The 11434-nt window shown below is 44.6% G+C and overlaps 2 protein-coding genes across 2 annotated transcripts in view; both read left to right on the top strand.

Annotated features, from left to right (window-relative positions):
- CCDC178 (coiled-coil domain containing 178) overlaps positions 1-11434 on the top strand; it is a 298022-nt gene that overhangs the window by 124014 nt on the left and 162574 nt on the right. The gene's annotated exons all lie outside the window — the stretch shown is intronic.
- Positions 6552-11434, top strand: part of LOC121928461 (opsin-5-like) — an 896145-nt gene continuing 891262 nt past the window's right edge. The window contains exon 1 of the mRNA XM_042463224.1: positions 6552-6645. The gene's annotated coding sequence lies outside the window, so the exon portion shown is untranslated. The remainder of the gene's footprint in view (positions 6646-11434) is intronic.

The following is an 11434-nucleotide window of genomic DNA, read 5'->3' as shown; positions in this document are numbered from 1 at the left end:
TGAAACAGTTCCCAGAAATGGCGCCCTCTGGAACTCAATGGGAACGCCCGGCAGCGAAGGCGGCGTTCCGGTGTGCGGTAAAATAGTGTTCTGGGCCCCATCACGGTCCCGTCACGCTCTGTGCTCGCCCCCATTAGAACGCACCAGAGAATGTTTTAACCCCGGTGCGATAATCTTCAGAGTTGCTGCTCTCTTGCTGCCTCTGCTGTACTTTTACTTGAGTGAAAAAACACAGCTCTGGGAGGAGTTATATAGAGCTAGACTCCTAGTTCCACCCCCTAGTGGCTCACAGATGTGATTCACAGAAGCTCCACTCCTCCACAACAAGCATACTCTCCCAAGAGTTTTTTAAAAAATTCAAACTCACCCCATTCAAAATGGCTGCCCAGAAACTGCTCTCCTTCTCCTCTTTGTGACAGGAACTGGTCTGGAAAGGCTCTGGGTGGAGTTATATAGAGCTAGACAACCCCTTAGTGACTCACAGATGTGACTAACAGAAGCTCCACCCCCTTAGCAAAAAGCACACTCTCCCAAGAGTTTAAAAAAATATCAAACACTCACCCCACTAAATATGGCTGCCCAGAAACTGCTCTCCTTCTCCTCTCTGTGGCAGGAACTCATTAAGCTTCATGAAAACTTAATTAGCAATCTATTTTTTACTGAAAACAAATTGTTATGGTTGAATAATAAAGTGAATTAGTTTAAATGAACCTGAATCAGAGTGATCTAACATGATGTTTTCCCAGGCAGAGCTACAACATATAATCTTTCCCATCTACCCAAACCCCAAATTCGACTCGCTGCAGACCAACCAGGATGGCCATTTATTGGCCAGTGTAGGGTGCAGTGAGGAAATGTGTTTCATCCAAGAAATACAGCAGTGTTTTTTTAACACACACACACTTTGTTTTTGGTTTTGGAATTGCAATTCTCACCATGCCTTATCCCAGTGCCTATACTCATGGGAATTGCAGTCTAACAACACCTGGAGGGCCGCACATCCCCCAGCCACCTAATTCAGTCCTGAAGACTCTTGGGAGTTAATGATGATGAAGATGATGATGACAATAATGTTTATTTTTAGCCCACCTCTCTCAGCGGATCGAGGTGGGTCACAACATAAACAAATAACAATAAAATACATATAGATATAAAACCATAAACTTAACTAATCCCCTACCCTTCCCTCCCTCCCAGCCATTAAAACAAGATTAAACAATCAGAGCCAATATAAGATCAAGTTAAAAATTAAATACAATAACTAGAACCACGGCACTAGAGGCAGAAACATCTTCTTCAGGGAGGAAAGCTATTCATGTTAATGTCAGTAGATTGGGAGGTCAGTCTGGATAAGCCTGGATAGGCTTTATCACACGAAGGAAATCAGGAGTTTATCCCGTGAATATCCCGGAAAAATCACATAATTATGTGAAACAATTTCACACGAAATTGCAAAAATCCTGCCATTAAAGTGGTCACAAAGAAACATTAAAACACATCCTTTTACTTTCGGAATTTCAGCAACAATGCATTTCTAATATTATATTTGTGCAATTGCGTGTGATAATCATTCATGCAATTACTCACCATTTTCGCTTTATTTACAGGATGCTTTAAATGCACTTTAATATCTTTTTAATGCCAAAGTTAGCCCCATTGTGATAATCCCCTTGGTCTACTCTGACCACGTCCAAGTGAAACTGTTATTCTGCAGTTGCTTACCCTCACTGACATCATTATTGTAAGGGTGGCAGTCTTATAGTTGTAATCTTCATTTGATTCTCTCCCTACTCCCATGTTTTCACTATTTAGTTGTTGGTAGAGTGAGCCTAGCTGCCTAAATACCCTAAAGATTCTAGATCTACCTTATTTTTGAAGTTAAGCAAGGTCAGCCAATGAATTCCAAGTGCCCTCAAATGTATTTGAGATGAAGGAGCTAGCAAAACTACCTCTGAGTATTCCTTGCCCATCTCTTTCCTTGTCTCCTCCCTTCTCTGTGCTTTCCTATCTCACCTTTAAACAATACAGGAATTAATCGTCTTGAAATAAGCCCAATGTTCTAGTATAGGGGCAAGAGCACAATACACTTGTTTTTTGTGGGGTTTTCAGGTTATGTGGCCATGTTCTGGAAGAGTTTATTCCCAGCTTTTTGCCAGCATCTGTAGCTGGCATCTTCAGAGAAGGCTACATATTTCCCTTGAGCATGTACATGTCCCTTGAGTGTGAAAAGAGTTCTCTTCTCTTGTAACCAAAGCTTCTGGGATAGAGTGTGGAGAGACCTTGGTGTAGGTCTCTGGAAGTGGCCAGAGACCAGATTCCCAGAAAACCACGTATGAGGCTTCTCCCTTATTCCAGTGGCATGGACCTTCACTGGAAGATAACACTGCTCCCCTTCAGTGTATTTGATCCTTTTGTTGTAGAAAAGAAATTCGTCATGAGCAAAAACATAACAATGGATATCAGGACTAAATAGACAGGACCTCTCTGTTGCATTGAAACATGCCCAGCACTCTCACAACAGTGTGATCTAGTGAAACGAGTTAAAATCATGGGTTGAAAATGTTTTTTGCCTGTGAAGCTCTTGATGAGTTGAATTGCAACAATAAGTCTGAAATAGGGCTAGCAGGTTCAAAACTGGAGTGGGTCTGTTGTACTTTTCATAGTTGTATAGAAGCAGGAACTTCAGCAGGTGTTGCTTGTCATGCAGCCAGATTAGCAAGCAACGTGTGCTGAAATTTCTGCTTCTACACAACCATTAAAGATACAGGAGTCATTTCCAGTTTTCATTCTGGCAGCCCTAATCTGAAGGACAATAAGTGATGTCTTAGGGTTGCTATAAGTCAGAAATGACTTGAAGGTACACAAGTCAGAGAGCTCTGGTGCTACAACAAACTACAAATCCCATGCTCCCATAGCACAGAGCCATGACAATTAAAGCTGTCTCAAACTGCATTATTTGTGCAGTGAGCTCAGAGCTATGGATCTGAATTCTATCCCCAAAGCAAGACCAATTATTCTTTGTTTTGGGGTTTCCCCCTTCTTTGCTTCAGTGCTACCAGAGCAGCTCAGCCCAGTTCCACAGAACCAGGATGACCAGATATCCTCCTTTTCTAGGACATGTCCTACATTTCAGTCTTCCGTTCAGGAGGAATTTAAAAAATGTCCTCCATTTTGAGCATGCCCAAGAAGCCCATTGAGTAATACATTTGCTGTTCCCTTTTACGAAATTCATCTATTTGACAGCCTGTCCTTGCTGCAAATAGGTGGATAGGCTGGATCCTTCTAAAGCTCTCTTTTTCCTAGGAGTAGCAACAGACAAGACTTGCCCCTAGAACTCAGGGCCCATTTGTTTCTTGGAAGGGAAAAAGATAGCTCAGGTCGAAAATCTTCTAGAACATGGCCACATAGCCTGAAAACCCCACAAAAACGATAGCTAATGTGCTAGGCAATGGGATGCTTGAGGGTACAATTCAAATGTGGAAAGGGTTCCCCCCTTCCTTAATTTCAGCACAATGGACAAATGAATACTCTAAACGTAGACTCAGTCAAGTATCTGATGTTACTAAAGTACAATGTTAAGCATTTGTCTTGCTCAGGGTTCTATAAGCCAAGAAGGCATTTTAACAAAGAGATGTTTCATCAGAAAAAATATGGTTTAGTTCAGTAGTGCTATTAGGGGGCGTGGGGGGTATGAACCAGACTTGGTGACACCCCAGGAGAGGGGTGGCACCCAGTGGGGCCCTTCTCCCAATGCACATCTCTTTGCTGTGGTAGCAGAGGCTTCCTCATGAGGAGACCTCCAGTGCTGGAGCAAAGGAGAAAGCTGATTGACCCTCTCCTGCCTTTGGTGCAGAGATGCCACTGCAGCAAAGAAGAGGGCCAAGCTCAACCATTTGGCAGCCAGCAACCACACCGTACTGGTGTATGAGTTCATCATAAAATACTATATAGAGAGCCAATGTGGCATAAATAAAATAAATAATAAAATAATTTTTGATCCCCGCTTTTTGCCAGGCAATCAAAGCGGCGTACAACAGGTTAAAATACATCCATATATACATAATACCCCCCTTAAAACAAGATTAAACAATGTAAGTTAAAAACTACACATTAAATCCGACAAGTAAATAAAAATCATCATGGGCAGAGTTTACTGAATGGGAATCTTATTTGTGGCCGAGCATTTTATCCAGGAAGGCTTGCCGGAAGAGAGCCGTCTTAATGGCCTTTTAAAAGCTCTCTAGATTGGTGATTTGACGGATCTCGTCGGCAGGCCATTCATAAGGGGAGCGGCTGCAGAGAATGTCCTCTGGGAGGTCGCCGCCAACCTGGTCTTTAAGGGCTGTAATAAATTCCTCCAGAGGACCTGAGGGTACGGGCGGTTACATGGGAGCAGGCGATCCCTTAGATAGGTTGGGCCCAAGCCCTGTAGGGCTTTAAAGGTGATAACCAACACTTGTACTGTGCCCGGAAACTGATAAGCAGCCAGTGGAGTGACTTTAGTATTGGTGTTATATGGTCACTCCTTGCTGTTCTGTGACCAACCTGGCTGCCATATTCTGTACCAACTGGAGTTTCTGGACTAGGCACAAGGGTAGCCCCATGTAGAGTGCATTGCAAAAATCAAGTCTTGTGGTTACCAGTGCATGTACTACAGTTTCAGGTCACCTTGTTCCAGAAAGGGCGCAGCGGGCGTATCAGCCAAGCTGATAGCATGTGCTCTTGAGGTCGCATTCACCTGATTCCTCATCTGAAGCGACGAGTCAAGAAGCACCCCAGACTGCAAGCAAAGTCCTTTGAGGGGAGCGTGAGCCCCTCTAGGACTGGAGGTTGCAGCCCAATCCCTGGTTTGGGGGCCCTACCGTAAGTACCTCCATTTTGTCTGGTCAACGTGAGCTTGTTTTCCCTCATCCAATCTATTACTGCCTGAAGACACTGTTTGAGGGGAGAGATGCCATCTGTCGTGGTCGCTGATGACGGGACATGGAGAAGTATATTTGGTGTCATCAGCATATTGATAACACCCGGCCCCATATCCACAGATGATTTCTCCCAGCAGCTTCATATAGATGTTAAATAGCATCAGGGACAGGAGATGCCTTGAGGGACACCACAATTAAGCTCTGTTTTTTGAAGAGCAACTGTCCCGCGTATCACCCTCTGGAACCAGCCCGAGAGGAAGGAGCGGAACCACTGCAATGCAGTGCCTCCAATTCCTAACTCTCTCAGGCGTTCCAGATAGATATTGTGATCTACTGTATCAAAGGCCGCTGAGAGGTCCAGTAACACCAACAGGGTCACGCCCCTCTGTCGATGTGGTGGTTTGAGTGTAGTCTAGGACTCTGGAGACCAGGTTTCTGTTGTCCCTGCTCAGCCATGAAACCCACTGAGTGAGCGAGTAGGCAAGTCACACATCTCTCAGTCTCAGGGGAAGGCTGTGGCAAACCTCCTCGGAAGCAAGCAGCCAGAAAACCCCATGATAGCTTCACTTTGGGGGTCGCCGCAACTCAGAAACGACTTGAAGGCACACACCACCACATATGTAACAGTGCTGGGAAGAAACCATATGAAATGAATGGATATTTAGACAAGTAGGGAGTTTTTTGTTTGCTTGGCTTTTCTTTAGGACATCCTCCCTTGGTCTCCAGTCCCCTACATTTGTGCGTGGCCTTGTCCTCCTCTGCGGTTAGGGCAGCTGGTCACTCTGTGGGCAGAGGGAACTCCAGGAACTTTCTACAACCACAAGCTTTGCACTACTACTACCAAATGTACTACTACTACTTCTTCTACTAAATGTACTACTAGTAGTACCACTCTCTGTCTCAACACCTTTACATAAGGACAGGCTGGGACATTATACCATTAAAAAAATTGATGCAGTTTTTTATATATATAGTTTTATCTTTTTATAAAATGTGTTTTACTCTTTTAATAGCTGTCTGCTTTTGGATTGTAACAATTTAATTCCTTTTTGATGTCCTTTTTCTCTGTTTTTGATTGTACTGTTTTTGAAGGTTGTTTTTTAAGAGTCCCAGTTCAAAACAAATAAATTTAATAATAATAGTACTACTACTACTACTACTACTAGTAGTAGTAATTGGGCTGCCCCTGTTCCTCCCCTGCACGGGGGAAAGCCCACCCTTGCTTCACCCCAAAGGAGGATGGTGATGGTGGTACTACTACTACTACTACTTGTAGTACCATCACCACTACCTCACTTTGGGGGTGAAGCAAGGGTGGGCTTTCCCTCGTGCAGGGGAGGAAGAGGGGCAGCCCCGTTCCCTTCAGATAGGAGGGGACCCTCTGGCTGTATGTGTTTGTGTGGCAAACAGGGTTTCCCTCCATCATCCCTCCTTCCCCTCCAAACTGGGCTGAAGGAGGGAAGAGGCGGACAGCCAGCCAACTCCCCCCAAGCTCCCGCCCGGCGTTGCTATAAGACCAGTCCCTGAGGGAAGGGGCTCTTTCCTTTCCCTCAGCTTGCCATGGGCTCGCCTTCGGCTTCTCCTCTACTCCAGGGCTGGGGAGGGAGCAGCAGCAGCAGCAGCGCAGAGGGCTTCCTCCTGGGCTCCTGACTTTGCTGGGGAAGAGGCGCCGGGCGCTGGAGACTGAGGATGCCCCAAAGGCTGCCAAAGGGGGCTAGCCAAGGTAAGAGGGAGCTCGACCTTGGAGAGGATGGGAGGGAGGGAGTGGCTGTGTGGGGAGAACAACTGCTGGGAGGTAAAAGAGGGAAGGCTGGGGAGGGTCTCCTGGCCCTTGCATGGGGCTGTGGCAGAGGGCATTCCAGCAAGCAGGGGCTGCAAAGCTCTCTACAGGTAACCATAGCAAGAGACCCCCAAGGGCCATCCAGTCCAACCCCATTCTGCCATGCAGGGACTCACAGCCAAAGTTCTAGAATACATGGGCATATTGGGCAGGATATTTATGAGGATCTTTCCTTCTGTGGATCTTACTTTTGTAAATTTTAGTCAGCTTTAGTCTGTGATAGCATCTCTCTCTTCCAGTCTCCTGACCTCCACAGCTTTTAAATGAGGATGAATGTGGGTGCTCTGTAAACAAAACTGATCCTAGAATGGTAGAGTTGGAAGAGATCCCAAGGGCCGTCCAGTCCAAGCCCATTCCACCATGCAGGAACGCACAAGCAAAGCATCCCTGATAGATGGCCATCCAGCCTCTGCTTAAAGACCTCTAAGGAAGGAGACTCCACCACTCTCCGAGGAAGTGTGTTCCACTTTCAAACAGCTCTTACTGTCACAACTTTCCTCCTAAATGTTGAGGTGGAATCTCTTTTCCTGTAGCTTGCATCCATTGTTCTAGGTCCTATTCTCTGGAGCAGCAGAAAGCAAACTTGCTCCATCCTCAATATGACATCCCTTCACTGTCCCTCTCTGGAACAGTGGCTTCTGCTAGGGCCAGAGTCTGTGAGGACTGTTGTTGTCATTGTGTGCCTTCAAGTTGTTGCCGACCCTATGGGGTTTTCTTGGCCAGCTTGGCTCAGAGGAGGTTTGCTGTGACCTTCCCCTGAGGCTGAGAGTGTGTGACTTACCCCCAGGCCAGCCAGTGGGTTTCCATGGCCAAGCTGGGAATCGAACTCTGGTCTCCAGAGTCACAGTCCACTACTCAAAGCACTACACCAGACTGGCTCCTGGTGTGGGGGGGGGGATATGGATGGCCATGATATTCATGGGGTAGAATGAGGGCTGGCTTCACCTGAGTTGTATCTTCAAGCAAAACGAAGGCCCAAAGGTTGCAATGTATTGCAGTGTTTCAGGACAGTGTGTAAAGTCCTGTTCCCAGTTTATCCTGGAGCACTGGAGCACCTCATTTGCAGAACAAGTGTCTCATTTCTGACTAGGGTCCAAAACACACTGCAGGAATAACCCAGTTGGAGACCGCTTTAATGGCTCTGGGTCAGTACTAGGGAATCCTGGGGAGTGTAGTTTATTGTGGCACCAGAGCTCTGACAGAGAAGGGTAAATGTCTCACAAAACTACAGAATTCCCAAGCATTAAGCCAGGGCACTTCAAGTGATCTCAAACTGGATTATTTTTGCAGTGTGTTTTGGACCACAGTCTGGTAGAAAGAAAACAAGGATGAGTGCCTGCAGTCTCTCTTCATTATTTGCACAAAGTCCAAGTTTTGCTGTGGAACCCCTCCCACAAGGTTTTGGAAGATGCGCAATTTCCTTGCACTAGGTACTTGACATTCCTTTAATTCTGCATCTGTTTCAACAAATAGAAATCGATAGCAAAGAAATAACCCTGAACATCTTGAGATTGCTGCTGTGGCTGAAGATGCAGTGGTCCCTTGGAGGATCTGCCGAAGAAGAATTTAAAAGCGCACAAAGAATAGGACACCCTTCCTGAAGTGGTAGTGTCTTGTTGAACAGATTTCTGAGCAACTACAGGATTGGCTAACAACAGATTCTTACTTTAGTCTGTTGGGACTGGGAATCTTCCTAATAAACAGCAGCTCTTTTGGGAAAGGGACATCTGATGATTCTGATAAAACCAATTGCATCTACAGAATACTTACTGGTGATACCCAAACTCTGTAACAGATGCTAAAAATGGCTTAGACTTTCTGTATATATCCAGGAAGGTAGGCAAATAGGCAACATTATTGCAACCTTGTTTGTGTGATTTCATTAATATCTGATTGAGAAATTATGGTCCCCATGCAAAATAGATGATTGCTCTCCTGTAGTGTACCCCTAACATTTCAGCTGTCTTTCACTATATTAGCTGGTGTACTTTTCCTACTTATTCTCCAGAAGAGGGCAGAATTACATGCTTCTTCTAGTTCCAGAGTACATGGGGATGTGGACAGGATCTTTATAAGGATCTATGGATCTTATTTTTGTAAATGTTAGTTTTAGCTTTAATCTGTTATAACAGCTCTCTCTTTCCACTCCCCTGCCCTCCGCACCTTTAACTCAGAAATGTGGGTGCTCTGTAAAAGAAATGGATGATTGTGAATTCCTTGGCAAATAGCAAATTGCTTTATCCAACCTGATTTTTTTATAAAAAAAATGCGACATGTTGCAATATGACATATTTGCCATAAAGAATAACTTTTCTATAGACAGCTAAAGTTTATATGGACAAAACCATTTAAAGTTGAACATCATTATAGCTCATGTTGCTCAGGTTGCTTTATGTAGTTTCTTTCAGTTCCCTAAATGTGTGTACTGCCCTGTACTTTGTCAGATCCCTGCATATTTTTAACCATTCAGTATGATCTCTACAGGCCTCTTAGATCAGTTAGGACTTTTAAACTTCCAGAGTAGAGACAGACAAGGTGCAACTCTTCAGAAGTTGTTTAGCTGTAGCTTCCATCAACATTTGTGCACCCTGATCTAGCAAAATAGGTTACCACCACAAGGGAGGCTGTCTTCTGGTGCAGAGGTCCACATGAGGTTAGTGTGTGTGTGCGTGCGCCATCAAGTCTCATATTGAATTCTGGTGACCCTATGAATTTCATAGGATCACAAGAAAAAAGAGAGAACTATGTAAAGTATTCAGTGTTAAAACATTTTAAAAAAAATCCTAGCCGGCACGCATAACATATTTAGGTTTCCTCTGGCATTTAGAAATTTAATTTATGAGGGAAACAACAGTACTAGATTTGGTCTGTTCTGGTACCCTTTGATATCTTTGCTTTAGTTGCAATTTCTACAACTTGCTCTTTATTAGAAGATATCTGTGGTAGGATCTGCTGATTTCACGAATAGAAGTATTCTCAAAATGTGGGATGGGAAGTTGGAATAGTGTGAGATGGAGAGCTATTTGTTTTTCTAAGTGTAATTGTAGTAGTGGCTGAACAGAGACACTGGGAAAGGCATGTACACTGACAACCCGCTCCCCACAAAAACAGTCATTTGGATAATACAATTAAGTCCGCCATATCCATGAATTCTTTATCAACAGATTAAACTATCCAGAGCTTGAAAATATTCTAAAAATATATAAATTCCAAAAAGCATTTTGCCATTTTATACAAGGGACACCATTTTATTATGCCACTGTATATAATTGGACTTGAGCACAGGGTATCCTGGAACCAAACCACAGTGGATACCAAGGGCCCACTGTATGATCTTGCAGTTATAGTTTCTGAGAACTCTTGACTGTAAACAGACACACAAACATACCGGTACATGTGTCCAGTCAACTACTGTTAACTCAGTTGGCAATTTTCAGTACATTAGCAATGGTATGTGGGCACTTTTAGACATTTTTTTTGCAACTAATTGCTAACGACAGGAGAGAAACGTATGAATAAGGGACTAAAGAAGGATATAATTGAACTGAAAGTTTTATAATAAAATTTGGTAGTATTTTATGGCCATAGTAGTGTTGTTCTATCTTGAGAGTAGGACAGAGACTTTTACTGGATCCATGAACGTTATTGATGGATTACTTTGGGTGGAGTGAAAGGGACTCTACTTGACTTAGTTATAGGGAGTAGTATCAGCAGTTTTTGGGAAACGTAATCCAGTGGGGTATTTTAAGGGTAGCTGCCTAGTCTTGGGTATACATATTTGGCACATACTACAAGACTAATATTTCTATATCCTCAGAAGCTACCTTAGTGTGGCAGGTCTCTCAGTCAGAAGATATTTGATCTTTAGAAAGCTTGGATTTGGGGGTCAGCTGCCCATCATGGTGTGTACTGCTTTTAAACATCTCCAAACTGCAGTGGAACTCTGGAAAATTGGGACTCTTGCCCACATGGAAAAGCCTCCCCATGAACAAGAACTTATCCTATTCTGACAGGGGGAGAGTGTATCTAGACACTTTCTTTTTCCTTGCTCCTATGTTTCTATGTAGGGAGAATGCTGGAACAGGGCTTTCATATGTTCTCATTACCTTTCTTTCTCATCAAACTATTTTTCTTTTCTTTTTTAAGTAATTTTAGTTGATGGTTAAAAAAAAAGGGGGGGGTTACTGGTATGTTATCCTGAAAATCTTAGAGGAGAAGGAAGTATTTTAATTTGCATTAAGAGACTATGGCGGTTTACAGACCGCCCTTTTGGGGCGGCCTGTTTCCGGCCCTTTTCCCGCCGGATCAGGGCCTCAACTGCCACAGCGGCAGCCTCTGAGGCCCTGATCCGCCGCTTTCCAGGCCGCGGGGAAGCGGCAAAAGGCTGCTTCCCTCCAGCCTGGAAAAGGGTGTCCTTGGGGCTTCATGTCCCAAGGACACCTGACAGTGGCGGGGACGAAGAGAAAGGGGCCACTTGGCCTCTTTCTCATTTGTGTCACTGGTGCAGCCGTGTAAAGGCTGTACCAGTAACACAAACCTGGAAGGAGCTCCGTTTCGGAGCTCCTTCCGGCACCACGGAAAGGGTGTCCCAGGCACCCTTGTGCGGTGCCAGGATGTCACTTCCGCGCCACTCCGTTTGGAGGCGGCGTGGTTGTGACGTCCCAATGGCGGC

This window comes from Sceloporus undulatus, chromosome 4 (genome assembly GCF_019175285.1).
Source record: "Sceloporus undulatus isolate JIND9_A2432 ecotype Alabama chromosome 4, SceUnd_v1.1, whole genome shotgun sequence".
In the NCBI taxonomy this organism is placed as follows: Eukaryota; Metazoa; Chordata; class Lepidosauria; order Squamata; family Phrynosomatidae; genus Sceloporus; species Sceloporus undulatus.
This window is presented reverse-complemented; position numbering and strand designations above follow the sequence as displayed.